Consider the following 17418-nt stretch of genomic DNA (forward strand, 5'->3'; position numbering starts at 1 on the left):
GGAGAAGGGCATTCTGCACCCTCAGAGCACCCCAGAATGTGTCACTTTTGGGTGTGGCACTGGGGTAAGATCCTAGAGAGGCTGGGCCCAAGATGAGGCACCCCTAATCCCAAGTGCCTGAGTTACTGCTTAGAAACCAGGAGGCCCGGCTCTGCCCTGGCGTTGCCTGTCCTTGAAATCCCCAGAAACATCTTGGGCACCCCCCACCCACCACCACCACCTTCTCCTTGGCCCCATTTCCTAGGTCCACAAACCAAACAGGGAGGACCAACTCTGGGCTCTTGTAAATTGTTCCTGCCTTATGGCCTGCGCTACTTAGGATTATGTTTCCACAGGGCTTTCTGGCTAATCCTTGTGTATTTTCAGTGGTGGAAACAAATGGTATCAGACCCACAGGCCTGTTTACAGATGGGGAGACACGGAAATGATGGAAGAGCTTTGAATTTTAAACATTAGCTAATGAAATTGCAGACAAGGGCAATGGGTGGAACGGCCTGGGTATTCCCATGAAACAGTTATTAGAGTCAGAATGCGCTGGGGTCGGCCATGAGGGAGAAAGGCAGGCCTGGCTCCCGTGTGTGCGCCACAAACATTTATGGAGCCCTTTCCCAGTGCCAGGAGCTGCGTCAAGGAAGAGCTTTGAGTCCTGCCCAGGGTGTCCCAGCCTGGCTAAATAGAATAAGCTTGGGGCAGAGAAGCAGCTTGACTGGCAGGACCTTTCTGCACAGAGGAGCTGGTATCTGCAGAGTTGGAGGAGATACCAAACCAGGCTTGGAAGGAAAAGGAGGCTGACCTGGCTGCAAAGAGGAAGGGATGCGGGAGGGTATTCCAGGCAGATGCTGGAGAAGCTGGAGATGAGGCTGGAGTTCCGGTGTCCCCCGGAATGGGCATGACGGTGGGGGCTGGAATTCGTCATTTCCCCTGCTTCTGCGTCCCCCTCTTGTTGCTGCGCCTTGTGCAGTTGTGTCAGAGATGGGACTGGCTGTTCATTCATCCGCTAATTGTTTTGATAAGAGACTCTAATTACCCACTGCGATCATCAGATTACCCTGAGCTCCAGGAGGGAGATTTGAGAGTTTGAGCTGCGGCTGCTGCTGCCATCAGCACTGCCATCCCTGCTAAAAGGAACCTGCTCCTATACCTCGGCCCCTGTGCCTGCCTCTGGCCGGTGCTCACTAAGCCATCACATGAAGGTGTGACAGGCTGCTGGGTTGGGGGTGGCGGGGGGGAGCTGCCTGTGAAATCCACCCGAGAGTACAATCCCCTGATGTCAAGCAGGATTTTCCCTTTGATTATCTTTGCCACTGTGTTAAGTCCGCAGATAAGAGGTTTGGTTCTAGGGATTTCAAAATAAGGAGAGGAGTGTGGTGGAAACCAGAGAAAAACAGTAACGCCTCTAATGAATTGACATCGGCAGTCGAGACAAATTCAAAATCCTTTTTGAACTGTTTGATTAAGTTCTACTTACATGTGATTTTAGTATAAAGAGAGCAATAGGCAAAAAAACAACCAGGAAGGCAGATTATAAATTAATCCAATAATTGAATCCCCCAGCAAAGGTAATGGGGAATGATGGTGTCGTAATTGATCTGATACAGAATTTTACATCAGCAGGAGTTACAAAATAAGGGAGTATTTCATCTTGGGAGGGCTGATTGTGATTGGATGTATTGCATCTTAAAGCCTTGGCCCTTGGAAAGCTTTGGTATGGCATGTCTGACCTTTTTCCCACCTTCCACTCCTGTCTTCATTGATTCAGCCGCGTCTGTAGATCCAGAAGAGCTGGTGAATCCCATGATGCTTGGGCCTAGAGAAGTAAGATTCTGTTCCTGCCTTTTCCTAGTGAGATCAGAGGCTCACAAATCATCTTGTTGGTTAACATGGTTCTCGGAGAAAAGGGCAGCTAGGCTGTGGGGTCTGGCTGGGATTTAGAGGAGTGGGCAGAAATGGAGCTACAATACTGAAAGGCACTGGGCGCTCAGTGCTGGAGTGACTCGTGCTGGGATGAGGTCCTGGGCCCAGACGCTCGGCTGCTCCATTTTTCCGTTTATAAAATGGAACTGCAGTAGATGATATCAAAGTTCCCTTTTGGCTCTACTCTCTTAGTTTGTTTATTCTTAGACCCCATTCTCCCGCCAAAGCAGAAAGCCAGAGAACATAGGTCCAGCTCTCTGCTCCCCAGTGCTGGCTGCTGCAGGCTGTGCATTCTCCTCTTGGTAGAGCAGAGCGGCTTTCTGCCTGGCTCCCTCCCATTGTCTTCACATTTGGGGCTCAGCTAGCCGGGAAGTTTGGCAACATGTCAGGCCGTGTATGTTGAAAACCACCCTCCAGAAACCACCTCGTTTAGCAGATTTACCGACATATTGGACCTGCCTGTTCTCAGGGGCCAGCGTACTAAATCACAGCGGGGCCACTGGGCTTGGATGCCTTGACGCAGAACTTTTCAAAAAATTTCAAGCAGGATATATCACTGCCCCATTAACTCCCTGCCATTAATCTACTCCTAAAAACCTGGAGTTTTCCCAAAAGGACTGGAACGGGGTGAAAAACGGACCCATTTGGTAAATTCTGTAAATCAGGCTGGCCTTCTCTCCTCGGCCTCTCCAGCCTTGGTGATGGGTTGCTGCGTGGGAGGGTAGATCTGCAGCCTTCCAGGCTTTTGAGGGAGTGTCCCCAGGATGGATGTCAGTCTTAAGAGGCTGCTGTACTTTATCCTGCTCTGGCCTATGGGGTCACTGAGTGAAGTGTTCTGTAGGGGTGTGGGGGTGGGGACTGTCGTCAGGAAGAGCTGCAGAGAATGCAGCCGGCTTCTCGATGGCACGGAAGCCGAGCCTCATGCTGGGGCTGTGCCAAGGACTGTCTGGAAGGGACCAACCCCTTGCCTGACTTTTCTGATTGCCAAGAGGGATTTTGTTGTAAAGGGGCTTTGTCTGCAGCCCTGAAGACTGTTGAAAGAGTCCATCCCCACTTCTGATTTCTGTGGCCGGAAGGCTTTCTCCTTTTGGAAGAAGATCCTGTCCAGGAGCTGGTTGGAGCCTGACAAACCTGGGTTTGAAATGCCAGCATTCCTTGCTCACTAACCTCAGGAACGCAGGCAACACGCTTAACCTCTGGGCTCCTTAATTCCGCACCTATAAAATGGGGATAAAACACATTCTTCAAGGATGCTTGAGGATTAAATGAGATAATTCTTGTAAAATGCTTAGGATAATACTTAGTGCAATGCTGGCATTCTATAAATGATACACAGTTAATCTTCTCTGGGGGGACACATAGGATACCTGCTGCACTCTGCTTGTACATCCTGCTCAGGTGGGCCTGTGCTAGCTTGAAGAAGGAAGACCGTCTTTTTTGCTAGTTCTTATCTCCCTCTACCACCACCCAGTCTTTGCAGCCTCACTTTTGGGTTAGAGTCAGACAGTCTCTGGGGCAGAGCCTTCCTCTCTGCTCCTTCTGGGTCAGTCCTTTCCACCTCCAGATAGGTGGGAATTCAGCTGTCATTGGAATCCAGGCTTTTGCAATCCAAGGCTGAGCTTTGCCCCCAAGCACCCGCATCCACCCACACATCTGCTGGCCTTCTCTCGGCCCTTCCTTCACTTGCCTGAAGGCAGATAGCGTGGTGAGGTGAGGCCAAGAGCAGTCCTTACCTGCCTGTTGGGACAGGGTCTGATGAGCAGGCCAGGACAGGAGGCTGGAGCAGCACCTCCTCCCAGGAAGATGGGGAGCCTCCTTCCAGCAGGATGCCTGGCCTCCTGCCCTGCTGGAGGAACTGGTTTCCAGGGCCTGACTCCCAGCCCCACCTGCTGGAGGGGTCTTGGGATTCGAGAGACCTGAGAGCGGAGATCTGGCCTCTGTTTCCTGGAGTAGTTTACTTTTCTCCCCACTTATGGTAAAAGTATCTGTTATCTTGTGCATCTTCTGGCCTTTACAACACTGATTAAGCCCTGGAAGCAGAATTTGGGGGCTTAAATTTTTTTTCTTTCCCCACTGAAGAGTAGTCAAATGCTCTGGGAGCTTCATTGACTTGCTTAAGGGCTGTCCATTGGTTCTGTGAGCTGGGAAGTGGGAGATTGAAGGGCCCTGTACCTCTCCTCACCCCAGGAAGTTCCAAATAACTCAAAAAGGTTTTTCTGCCTTGTCTTTGTTCTGGGAGTTTGGAGTCTCCTCCTGAGTTCCCTTGAAAATCATAGGTCAGAGTTCAGTGAACAAACCCATGGAGTACAAGTTATTATTTGTCAGTATTGTCCTGGGACAATTATGGCTTTTTATTCCCAGCCCCCCTGTAAGTGCCTGGGGCAATTTGAGGGCAACCAGTGATTGTATGGGTTCCTGTTTTATGTTGGGTGCTGTGTTGGGACTTTCAAAGGCCACCTGGTAATGCCAGCTGACTTAACACCTGACGCATAAGTGGATGGATGGTTTTGCTTGAACCTAGGTTGGTTGGTTGAGGTGCGGGGGTTGGGGGGTAGGGAGACAGGTGAGTTGTTGCTTGGAGAGGAGAGAGTGGGTATTCCTTTTTTTTTTTTTCCTTTTCTTTTGTCCTTCCTGCAGGGGAGGATCTTGCTTCCTACATCTCTTTAGCATACATAATGTAGATCCCATGTTCCTGCTTGACTTTGGACATTTTCACATGGTATTTGATAGGTGTCATCTTGAATTTATGTGGCCAGGTGCATTATCAGATGTGGCAGTAAGAATGAGCTATATCTTAGATCCCGGAGGGGATTGCCTCCTGGCCCAAGAACTCCCAGAAAGTTCTGATGTGTGGTGGGCACACATCAGAGAAGGCTAGCCATTGTCTGTGCTGGTGGCTATTGGCCATGGCTGTTCACCTCTCCTGCATCTCAACCCACTGAAGCCTCTGCTTCCCCGTGCTACAAAACTTCACCAGCAGTGCTGCGATGAATCTCTGATGCCTCAAATCCACAGGTGTCTTTAGTCCTTGTCAGCCCTGTTTACTGCCTGATTCTGTGTCTTCCTTTCTCCTGCCTGGTCAGCCTGTCCCAGCAGCCAGGAAGGGACAAGAGAAATTGTGGAGACTTGTGAGAAGCCAGATCCTTCTTGTACAATGGTGTCATAAATGACATGGAAAGGCTGGAAGCGGGGCCACCACTGTGCCCCTCCCGCTTCCCACCTGCAGCCTTTGATGTCTGGTAGACCTATTCATTTTCCAGTCCTGAAGCTTTGGAAGGGCAGGGATGAGCAGAGTGCATCCTATTTTCCAGCCCTTCTTCCAACCAGCTTTCAGTTTTTATCTCCAGGCAATCAAGCAGTACTCAAAACATCATGCCTCTACTCATGCTCACCGAACCTCCTTACTTTGTAGGCCAGTGGGCTGAGACCCCACCTCCTTCTCATGGGGGACATTCTGTCTATTTTGAGCCTGGTGGACTTCAGCTCCCTTTTCCTCATTCTGCTCTTAATTTCCAGAATAGCACATGGAAGACACTCCAGTATGTTTGCGTGAGTGGTGCTAGTCGGTTGTCCTTTGAGGGCTTACCATCTGCAAGTCAGTAAGCTGAAGCTGTGCGTGCATTCTTCGTTTGACTTGCACGGGAACTCTAGGTTTCATATCGATTTCCCAGTTTTCCATGGAGAAAACCGAAGTGCAGTCAGGTTAAGGCCTTCCCAGGCCTCTGGCCTGAGAGTTGCCCTACTTGTTTGTGCAGACTCACCTAGAAGAACCTTTGTTGCGTTTGTGGAATATTGAGGTAATGCAGTGAGAGCTTTCGGAACGGTAGCAGGGTGTGGTAAAAGGAGCCCTGGGACAGAAGCTAGGGATCATACCACCCAGCCACTTGACCTCGGGCAAATGACGGCTCCACTCAAGTCCACAGTTTCTTCATCCAGAAACTGAGGGCACTGAGATGAATACAGCCTGCTGCCAGAGTTCTCTCTCTGAAACACACATCTGGCCACGCTGCACCAGTGCCTGCAGTCTTGAGGGCATTCTCCTGTTCTTCAGGGTGAAGCCCGAGTTCCCTGGCTGGGCCCCCAAGGCCCTGTGGGTCAGCGCCTTTGTCACAGCATCTCCTGTCTCTCCAGGGTCAGTGCCTTTGTCACAGTATCCTCTGTCTCTCCAGCATGAACAGAAGGGTTTCTTGGGAGTTCTTGGCTATACCATGTTCCCTCAGGCCACTGTGCCTTTGCCTGTGCATTTTCTTCTGCCTGACATGCCCCTTGCTGCTTTTGCTTGCTAGAGGGCAAGCTTCCCCTTGCAACTGAGCTCCAGGTTATTTTCCCAGCAAAGCTTTCCTGCCTCCCAGAGCAGAATAAACTACACCCTTTTTATGTAATCTTGTTCATTCATTCCACAAATTCATTGGTTGAATGCGTACCATATGCCAGGCACTGTTCTAGTTGCTGCAGTTTCCGAGAAAGCCCCAGAAGCTTCCGTGTGTGGATTGAAGCTATCTGCTTATCTGCTCTCCTTCTCTTTCTCCTGGTTTCCTTGAAGTCAAGGCCTGTGCCTCTGTGTCTGCCCCCAGTTCCTAGCACCTGGATGATGTTCAGCAGCTACTTCCTGACCGCCTTCCCACCTCTCAGGACTCTGGCATTAACTTAAAACCTTTCTGGTGGGCGAGCAGTGGCTCACACCTATTGTAATCCCAGCACTTTGGGAGGCTGAGGTGGGCGGATCACGAGGTCAGGAGATCGAGACCATCCTCGCTAACACGGTGAAAACCTGTATCTACTAAAAATACAAAAAAATTAGCCGGCGTGGTGGCAGGCACCTGTAGTCCCATCTACTCGGGAGGCTGAGGGAGGAGAATTGCTTGAACCCGGGAGGCGGAGGTTGCAAAGAGCCAAGATCGCGTCATTGCACTCCAGACAGAGTAAGACTCCGTCTCAAAAACAAAACAAAACAAAAAAACCTTTTTGGTATAATCGCCTTTGCCTGTCTTTGGCTTCTTTGAAGCCAGATCTCTTCTCTCTGTGGTCCATTTCTTTTTTTGAAAAAGAAAGGCCAGTGTCACCATTTCTCATCTCTGAAACTGGCTTCCCTTTCACTTTTGTTCAGTGCTTTTCCACCCTGGAAGTCACTGGCATTTGACTCTTCTGCTAGATTGGAAGTCCGTAGAGGGCAGGGAGGCCTCTGATTCACCTCTGAAGATTCACCTCCCTCTCCAGCCTGGCATGAAGCAGGTACCTGGGGCAGGAATGGATGGCAAGCTGCCTCCTGTTGGTGCATTTCAGAGGGGTCTGGACACTGAGGGAGCCTTCCTTCTGTCAAATCTTGAAAAATTGTGAAGTCTGTCTAGACAGTGAGTTTGAAGCCAGTTTCTCCAGCATTAGTCTTTGTGGTTGCTTCATTCCTCAGATGCTTCCCAGGCCACCTGCGTCCTTCAAAGAGAAGAGGGCAACAAAAGAATAATACAGATTTTCTGGAAATACCACGTCTTAGCTGCTTTTTTTTCTTCAGGACTTTTTTTTTTTTTTTAAACCTAATAAATTGATGCAGAACCTGCCTCTGGCCATTTTTCCTGCAGGTGGTCATTGTCCCCTTAGAAGGCTTGAGCCAGCCTGGAAGGTTGATCATTAACAAATTCATGGAGGGTCTGTGTGGTACAAGCAGGAGCACAGAAAGTTGGCTTGCGTGGAGGTAGGGGATGCTGAGGACCTTCCCACCTGTGGGGCTGAAAGTGACACTGAGTGGGTAAGGCTGAGTCCTGAGGCTCCTGCTGCTTCTGTGTTTGGAAATTTCCCTTATAGAGGGGTTTCTGCTTCCCGTCCTTCCCCCAGCACAGGCAGATGTCTTATGTACCTACATAGTGCCAGGTGTAGACCTGGATGGGAGTTGCAGAGCGGGTCACTCTGCAACTCCCATTCACGTCTACATTGTCAGAGGAGCTTTCCATTTAATGGTGAGGGCGGGGAGAAGGTGACTGTCACTGTGCAAGGGGACATGGGCCCTAGCTCTTAAGTCTATCTGGCTCATCATTTAGAAGCTGTTTGAGAAGGATGTTAGCTCTTCGCTGAGCCTCAGTTTTCTCATCTGTAGGCTGCGGATAAGGATACTTCCTTACTTCTCTAGGTTATTAGAAGGATTAGAAAGAACACATGTAGAAGCACCTGCAGGTCCCCAGTGCTCAGGGCTGGTTGGTTCTTTGCCCTTCTACTCCATTGAGCGTGGTCTGCTGCAGCTGGTGTGGCGTGGACAGCCTAGAACACTAAGGATTCGGCCAAAGAATTGCAGTGTTTCCAAGCCTCAATTCGCTCATCCATAGAATGGGAATTGCCATTCACTGGGTTGCTGCGGGGGATAGATGAAATCATAGCAGGGAAAGGTGCCGGATACATCCTGGGAAAGGACAACCCCTTCCCTCCTGTCACTCTCTTACTAAGTTTTAAGGATATTGTAACTGGCATAGGTAAGGCTGGTACAGTGATATAATAGTCTGGAATATCTTTGCAGTGGGAGGAGGGGGAAGATTCCCGGCTTGGGGGTAGGGGATGTGGAGAGGCTCCTGAGAGGTGATGCCACTTCCTGCATCTGAAGGGGACCTGGGAGAGCAGGCTACGGACACATTCCTCTCCTGGCAGTCCTGTTCCTTACAGCCTGTGCCTCCAGCTCCTCCACCAGGAGGTGAGACTCAGCAGAGAGCTGCTTGGAAAGCTTTATCCTCCCCCAGCCCCCCAAACTCTGGGGTGTGAAGATGAACTGGTGTAACTATAGCTTGGTGTTTTGGTGTCTGTGAGGAAAGCAGAATTGGCTCAAGCTGCTTTCTCAGTTAAGGGGATTTAAGAAGAAAAAAAAAACTTAATCCTACCCTGGTGATCAATCTGACACCTTCCCTTTGAGCCCCAGATGGCTGGTTGGGGTAGAAAGTTGGCCACTGCTGCTGTTAGGGAACGGAATGGTATAGCTGTATCTCTATATTGAAAATTATGGCTCTCTGTACGCACATGCACATTACATATATAAAGCCTGCATGCCTGGTTTGGTTTTTTGGAGGGTATTGAAATACTCCCAGAAGGTTCCTGTTGGTTAAATGTCATCCTTGGTGGTGTCATGTGAACGCTACCTGGAACCGTGTTCATTTGCCTTGGTTCAAAGTCTTTACCCACCTCTCCTCGCTCCCACCCCAAGCCTGGAGATGAGGTAGATGGCATAGAAAGAGGATGGAGAGGCCAGGCGCAGTGGCTCACGCCTTTAATCCCACCAATTTGGGAGGCCAAAGCAGGTGGATCACCTGAGGTCAGGAGTTCGAGACCAGTCTGGCCAACATGGTGAAACCCTGTCTCTACTAAAAATACAAAAAAATTAGCCAGGCGTGGTGGCAGGCACCTGTAATCCCAGCTACTCAGGAGGCTGAGGCAGGAGAATCACTCGAACCCAGGAGGCAGAGATTGCAGTGAGCCAAAATCGCACCATTGCACTCCAGCCTGGGTGACAAGAACAAGATTTCATCTTAAAAAAACAAAAACAAAAACAAACAAACAAACAAACACACAGAGGATGGAGACATGACCTCACTGTCTTCCCTCCTTGAGTACAGCCACCCCATCTCTTGTAGACAACTTTGGACACGTTTTGGAAAGTGAAAGGGAAACATTCACTATTATCCTGAGTGACTTCTAGACTTGGAAAAAAGGCTGCCCAGGTCTACACATTTTTTTGTGGTTTGATGCTTTTTTGTTTGATAAACATGTTTATCAAATTATGATTTTTTTTTTTTTGAGAGTCTCGCTCTATCACCCAGGCTGGAGTGCAGTGGTGCGACCTCTGCTCACTGCAACGTCTGCCTCTTGGGCTCAGGTGATCCTCCCACCTCAGCCTCCCCAGTAGCTGGGATCACAGGCGCCTGCCACCACACCCGGCTCATTTTTGTATTTTTTGTAGAGACAAGTTTTCACTGTGTTTCCCAGACCGGTCTCAAACTCCTGTGCTCAAGCAATCTGCCCGCCTTGGCCTCCATAGTGCTGAGATGACAGGTGTGAGTCACCACGGTTGGCCGATGCTTTTTCTTTTGATAAATAGTGTATTATCATTACAGTTTAATGGCCTCATATGCTTTATTGAATCATTCCCTTAATTGGCGATTCCTTCCTGTCCTCCATCTCTCCACCCTGCCATTGTACATAACTCTGCAGTGAACATCTTTGCCTTCCATTGTGGATGATTTTTGCTATGATCTGAATATTGAGTCTCCCCAGAATTCACATTGTTGAAGCATAATTTTCAGTGTGATAGTAGTGAAAGGTGGGTCGTTTGGGGAAGTGATTAGGTCATGAGGGCTCCATCCTCATGAATGGAATGAGTGCCCTCCTAAAAGAGGCTGAAGGGATGCCATGTGAGGATGCAGCAAGAAGGTGCCATTTTTGAGGCAGAGCTCAAGCCCTCACCAGACACCGAATTTGCGAGTGCCTTGATCTCAGACTTCCCAGCTCTGGAACTGTGAGCAATACATTTCTATTATTTGTAAAGTACCCACGCGAAGGTATTTTCTTATAGCAGCAGGAACAGACTAAGACATTTTTATTTTATTTTATTTATTTATTTTTTTTGAGACAGAGTCTCGCTCTGTCGTCCAGGCTGGAGTGCGGTGGCGTGATCTTGGCTCACTGCAAGCTCCACTTCCCGAGTTCATACCATCCTCCTCCCTCAGCCTCCCGAGCTGGGACCACAGGTGCCTGCCACTACACCCAGCTGATTTTTTGTATTTTTAATAGAGTTGGGGTTTCACTGTGCTAGCCAGGATGGTCTTGATCTTCTGACCTTGTGATCTCCCCGCCTCAGCCTCCCAAAGTGCTGGGATTACAGGCGTGAGCCACCGCGCCCAGTTAGAATAAATTCCCAGAAGTGCAATTACTGGGTCAGAAAATAAGGACCCTCCCGCTAAAACCCTTGAATCCTTTGCCAAATTATTTTCGGGAGGGTTGTCTTGGCCAGGTGCAATGGCTCATGCCTGTAATCCCAGTACTTTGGGAGGCTGAGGCAGGAGGATTCCTTGAGACTAGGAGTCCGAGACCAATCTGGGCAATATGGTGAGACCCTGTCTCTACCAAAGGAAAAAAAATTGGCTGGGCATAGTAGCATGAGCCTGTAGTCTCAGCTACTCAGGAGGCAGAGGCAGGAGGATTGCTTGAGCTTGGGGGTTTGAGGCTGCAGTGAGCTGTGATTGTGGAACTGCAGCCCAGCCTGGGTGACAGAGCAAGAGACCCTGTCTTTAGAAAAATTAAAGACAGAGATCACACTACTGTACTCCAGCCTGGGCGATAGAGCAAGACCTTTTTTTTTTTTTTTAATTAAAAAAAAGTTGTCTTAATTTATACTGAGGCTAGCAATAGATAAATGGGTACTCTAACTGCATTTTTACTTGCACTGGAAGTTATTAAACATTGAAGAATCTCTTTTTTTGCTTGCTCTAGATGAAAAATGTTATAACTCCGACTTTTCTACTTTCTGTACCAAACACCAAGTCCATCTGCTGTGTGCTTCTCATAGTACCAAGTGGTGTGTGGTGAGTTCTTTCTTTTCCTTGACTGCCAGGGACTTGCAGCTATGTAAGAGAGGAGGGACAGGCGGTGGCTGGAAACAGAGGTAGACCAGGCATGGTCTTGTGCTACTGTGTGCAGTTATGAGCTGCAGGCTGTCTCACAAGTTAAGGAGAGAGAGTTATGTGGCCCAGAGAGCCTTGGCCTTGAGGAATGGGTACAGCCAGTGCTTGATCTGTACAGGGAGGCTCCGGTAGTAGCCTTGATTCAACATTTTGTTCAGTAATGTTTATGGGGGCCTCCTGGGCACCAAGCTCAGTGGGAATAGGGAGATGGATAAGAGCCAGTAGCCTCTCCAGGCAGACAGAATCACACGCGGGGAATTTCTATATGCTGTGACAGATGGCTGGATAGGGTGCCATGGATGATCAGGGCCGAGTGACAAGCTCTGCCGTTCTTTTGTTCTTAGGATTTTCAGCTCCCTTCCCCCTTTCCTGCTTATCAAGGAAGGTTGGCCAGATCAACAAGTATCCCCTCCCTGTCCAGCGTCTGTACCCAGGTGGCTTTGACTTCATACTGGGAGGGGACACTGGAAGCCTCATTCACCTCCTTTGCTGGGACACTGCCAGTTGACCGGGTGCTCACTGTCTTAACTAGGCAGCTCCCTCTCCAATTCTGGTGAGACCAGTTCCACAAAAAGAACAACTCTTTTCCTTAAGAGCCCTTTGAGGTCCCTTTTAGGCAGGATCTAAGGAAATATTTAAGTTCATAGAATCTTTGTCTAGGGAAGCATGTTCAAGGTATCAGACCCAACTAACTGCTCATCCATTTAACAGTCTATTTCACAAATCCTTTTAAAGAAAATGTTGAGGCTTTATTTGTGAGTGCCAGGTAGGGAGCTTTTGCTGTCCCCATCAATGTTGGTGAAACTGCACTAGCCAGGTGTAGGCACAACTGCAGGCCACAGCCTTTGGTGACGTGTGATATAAAAGGGTTGCTGTGCCCTTCTTCTGGATCTCACAGCTCTGTGAAGTGGGGGAAGTCCTTCGTCCTTTTTGCTTCCCTCTGGAGTTTGCGCTACATGGTAGGTCCTCAGAACTGCTTATTTGAATGTGTGCCCACATACACTTCCTTGGTGTGTCTTGTCAGTATGTGGTCTTCCTCCCCTACCCCTGCCAGACAATCAGGTAATCCTGTCTCCCCTTGGAGACTGGGTCTACGTTATACCTTGGGTGCTGGCCCCAACCCTGCTCCTTAGTAACTGTTTGGCTAAGCCCCCCTTGGCTGGCTCCCATTTTCCGTCTCAGCCACTCTGATACCTCATATATCTGAAAAGTGAAAATCTGGCTGGGCGCAGTGGCTCATGCCTGTAATCCCAGCACTTTGGGAGGCCGAGGCGGGTGGATCACCTGATGTCAGGACTTTGAGACCAGCCTGGATAACATGGTGAAACCCCATCTCTACTAAAAATACAAAAATTATCCAGGTATGGTGGTGGGCACCTGTAATCCCAGCTACTTGGGAGACTGAGGCAGGAGAATCGCTTGAACCTGGGAGGCGGAGGTTGCAGTGAGCTGAGATCCCGCCACTGCACTCCAGCCTGGGCGACAGAGTGAGACTCTTGTCTCAAAAAAAAAAAAAAAAAGTAAAAATCCTAGTCTCCCTCCTTACCAGCTGCCCTAATATTTGGGAAAGCTTAGCTATCTTGACTCCAAGTAGCATCTGCTTACGAGCACTGCACAGAAGTGACGGGCAGCCTGCGGCTGCAGGGCAGGAACACTCCAGGCCCTTGTGCTTTTGTGCAAGACCTTGGGCATTGACCCCAGAGTACTTGACTGTTGATGTCAAAAAGCGTAGGCATAGCTACTCGGGAGGCTGAGGTGGGAAGATTGTTTGAGCCCAGGAGTTTGAACCCAGCCTGGGCAACATAGTGAGACCCCAGCTCTTTAAAAAGAAAAAAAAAAAAAAGCACAGGCACACAGCTTCGGTGTGAGCCCCCCTAGTTCCTGGCTGAGGAGCAGGGAAGCCTTGAGACAGAAGAGAAAGCAGGACTCCTAGACTGTATCAGAAAGAAGGGTTATAGACTGTGCTCCCAGCTGCCTTCCATTGTCTGGCGAGGCAGAGGCTGCAGCCCCCTCCCCCAGGTTCTTCTTTGGAGAACAAACATATCAACAGGATTGATTACCCCGATTGGTCCCTGGGCAGCTGGCTCTGGCCTGCATCTGGAGCTGATTTCTCTGCCGTTGTACACCCATTGTCTTGGATTGTTCACTTCTACAAATCAGAGCTGGCTCCACCGCCCTAACCCTAGCACGACCCCAGATGCTTGTTTGTTGGTCGAATGAACACTTCCTGCTCAATGAAAAAAAAAAAAAAAAAAAAAAGCTCCAGGCACACGTGGGCAGGCTCAGGGCCACCTCCCCTGCTCTGATGCAGACAGGATGTTCCTTCCCATCCCACCCCCTCCTGGCCTCCCTCCTGGGCCTGCCTTTCTGAAGTGGATTCAAAGTGGAAGAGACATTTCCAGGAAGCTGGACCGATCAACCCCCACCGGAGGGGGAGCTCAGAGGGGAGAGGCACCCAAAGGCTGCAGTATGGCACTGTGCTATGGGCTCTGGCTCCCAGGTGGGACCCAAGCTTGTGAGGCCTGGTAGCCCCCTGACATGGCTGTGGTGGTCTTGTCTGAACACTGGCCTCAGGACTTGTGACATCAGAATGGGCGGGAGCCTTAAGGATACAGAGAGGGGTCATCTCTTTCCTTTGGGCCCATAGTAGAGGCTGTGAAGGAAGGAGTGAACAGGACATGGTCTCTGGTCCTCTATGTAATCCTGCAAATTTTTTTTTTTTTTAAGTGCAGCGGCATGATCTCGGCTCACTGCAACCTCTGCCTCCCGGGTTCAAGCAGTTCTTCTGCCTCAGCCTCCCAAGTAGCTGGGATTACAGGCACCTGCCACCACACCCGGCCAATTTATATTTTTAATAGAGGCGGGGTTTCACCATGTTGGCCAGGCTGGTCTCGAACTCCTGACCTGAGGTGATCCACCCACCTCAGCCTCCCAAAGTGCTGGGATTACAGGTGTGAGCCACCTTGTCAGGCCTCTTTTTTTTTTTTTTTTTTTTAAAGAGAGAGTATCTCACCCTGTCACCTAGGCTAGAGTGCAGTGGTGCGATCCATATCTCACTGTAACCTCAAACTCCTGACCTCCACTGATCCCCCGCCTCCCAAAGCACTGGGATTACAGGCATGAGCCATTGTGCCTGGCCACTGCATATTCTTTAACACACATCCCAAGCTGCACCCTCCTTGAGAAGGGAAGCCCTCTTTGGCCACTTGCCCCCAGCAAGACTTTCTTTTGAAATACTACAGAGCTCAGAGCTAGTGCTATGTGCTGGAGCCCCTTTTCTGTGGAGGCAAATCAGCCGGTGGATGCTGGAGAGAGGCAGTCTTGGGTTGAGGCTTAGATGGATCTGAGAGTCTCCCCAGCTGTGAGTGCGCTGGGCAGGGGCCCTGGCTGCTGTAGATGGTCAAGGAGTCCCTGGAACTGTGGCTCCGGGGAACAACACAGAGCTTGCTTTGGGTAGAGTCATACAAGGACTATTTCTATATGCCACCTCCTTGCTTTTTTATAGTGATGATGGTTTGGCTCATTCTCCAGCCAAAAACCTTAGAAATTGGAGACTCTGACTCGGCACGGGTGCAGGGTAGGACAGGAGGGCTGCTGCTCAGTGTGGTCAGGCTGCCCTCCTGAGTCTGCTGCCCCTCCGAGTGACGGTGGTGACGCTGCAGCTCTGGGTGTCTTACCCTTGGGGGCTGTGGGGCTGGCTCACATGCTCTCAATGGGCCCCATGAGGTAGGCAGGGTTGTCTCGATTTTGACATCTTGTGGGTAGGTCCTTTAATAGTTTTTCAAGCTCTTTTACCTCCATTGTCCCTGGATGAGCCTCACGACAGGTCCTGCAAGTCAGGCAGGCAGGGTGATTGTCTTCACTTTGCCTGGAAAGTTTCCCAGGGCCTGGGGGCCCAGTAGGGCTTGGACCCACTTTGACATGACAGACCCTCCACACTGCTACCTCTCTCCTCCTTGGCTTCTGTTCCGAAGCAGGGAACACTCCATCTCAGCCCTTCCTATGGTGTTCTCAGCAGTTGGTGCATTAAGTCAGGGAGGACCCTGGTCTTCACTGGTGGTGGATTTCCGTCTTGAGCCCAGAGGCTGCCCAGCGCCAGACCTTCCCTCTGCTGCCCCCTTCTGGGATGGCCAGTTTTCTCCCCATGATGTGTCCCCCACCTTGTTTTCCCATCAAAGAATCGGCCCTGGTCAGCAGGCTAAAGAAGAAGTCAGCCATCGATTAGGGTCCGCGAAATAGACCCAAGCATGTGTGGCTTGGAAGACATCAAGCCACAGATTTCTTATTGCCCAAGAGTTCTAGAGAGATTGTGGGTGGGGACCTGCGGTCCTTCCAGGTGATGTCAGCCCCCACACGGTGACCCAGACCCAAAGGCAGGCATGCTCGCCACTGCCAATCCACGTGCTCCCAGTGAGTCAGCTCAGCTCCCTCACTGCATAAAGTGGGGGTGGTTCTCCCCCCACCCTCACACGTGGTATAGGTATTTCAGTTGTTTGAAAAGACCAGCAAGTGGAAATACTGTACTTGAATCTGTAAAATAGTGGTGAGTGGAAGCACAGAGTTGGAGCTCTCTAGGCCCACCCACCCAGCCCCACTTTTCCACTTAGCTCTTGCTCTTGCCCTGGTCTGGGCTGGTGCTTTGCAGATTGCATCAGGGAGCCACTTACCCCAATTAAAACTGCGAGGGTGGGGGAGGGAGGAAGTGGGTTGGGGTGTGTTGGGAATGGTTTAGCTAATGCAGGTAGTGCTTTTTAAAAGGCGGGTAGAAAACTTCCTTCTCTTTGTAGATCAATTAAAAACCCTTCTTAAAATTAACCCCTGGGAAGGTGTGTCCGTGGGCTCTGTTTTCTTATGTGTACCCAACTCTGCATTTTCCCCCAGCCCACCCCCCAGTAGAAAAACCATGCTCTCAATGCCTTTAGAAATCTTTATGGAAGGTGACCAGGTGTTTTTTAAAAGAGCTCTCCTCCTGTGATAAATGCTAGGTAGTGACTGAGCCTGCGGCCCCTGGGGAGAGAGAAGAAAGCCTGGCTGAGAGTTGAAGAATCATCCCAGAGAGGGTGGGGAGGTTGGCTGCGCCTCCCCGAGGTCCACACGGCCTGCTGGCAGCAGCAGGCACTAAGACGGGCATCTTGTCAGCCGGGCAGATGGTGTTCACCTGCTCGGGACATGCTCCCTGGTGCTGGGGCCCTTGGAGTTGCTGGGATAATAACAGACAGCTGCCAGCTCTGGACCGAGATCTGCGGGCATTCAAAGGCTTGGAAGTGTGCAGGGAGAAGGAGCCTGCCCGGGCTTCCCTACATGCTGTGTCTCGCCTTTTGTTTTGAGATTTGTGCTCCCCCCACCCCTTCCCGCACCAACATCCGAGCAACAAGAGCATTTTAATAGAGGACAGTTCTGTTTTGGAAACGACAAGAAAGCGCCTTGTCGAGTGTGACCTGGCCTCTTCTTTGTCCTGCCTTCCCCCGCTTTGTGTGTGCCTGCAATGGGTTTTGTTCCAAGGGGCAAAGGAGTTGGACATGGATTTGGTGTGTTCCTGGGGTTTTCTTTCTTTTCCCTTTTTTGGCAGCAGCTAAAGCTTTTGGTTATTTCTGAGTACAGGGCAACTGGGGAGTTAGGGATTTTTCAGGACCAAACTCCAGGGTCTTTGAGTTACCGAGTGGTGTCAGGAACAAGTGAGTGGCACAGAAGCCAACTTTCTGACTGCCTGGCGTTGTCTAAGCTCATTGACTGTGTGCAAAGGACAAATGATTTCTCACAGTGCAGTCTGCCTTGAATCCTAAGGGGAATGTTTCCCTAGATATCAGTCCAAAGCAAGGCTGGCTGTTTGAGAACCAGCTTCATTTCCCTTTGC

General features: G+C 50.2%; 1 protein-coding gene across 12 annotated transcripts in view; it reads left to right on the forward strand.

Annotated features, from left to right (window-relative positions):
• The window catches only part of SSBP3 (single stranded DNA binding protein 3), a 179228-nt gene that overhangs the window by 79536 nt on the left and 82274 nt on the right, over positions 1–17418 (forward strand). The window contains exon 1 of one of the 12 annotated variants that reach the window (XM_063698414.1): positions 11372–11465. The exons of the other annotated variants lie outside the window; for them this stretch is intronic. The gene's annotated coding sequence lies outside the window, so the exon portion shown is untranslated. Of the gene's footprint in view, positions 1–11371; positions 11466–17418 lie in introns of those variants that run through there. 12 annotated transcript variants of the gene reach the window in all.

Source organism: Gorilla gorilla, chromosome 1 (genome assembly GCF_029281585.2).
Source record: "Gorilla gorilla gorilla isolate KB3781 chromosome 1, NHGRI_mGorGor1-v2.1_pri, whole genome shotgun sequence".
Taxonomy (NCBI): domain Eukaryota; kingdom Metazoa; phylum Chordata; class Mammalia; order Primates; family Hominidae; genus Gorilla; species Gorilla gorilla.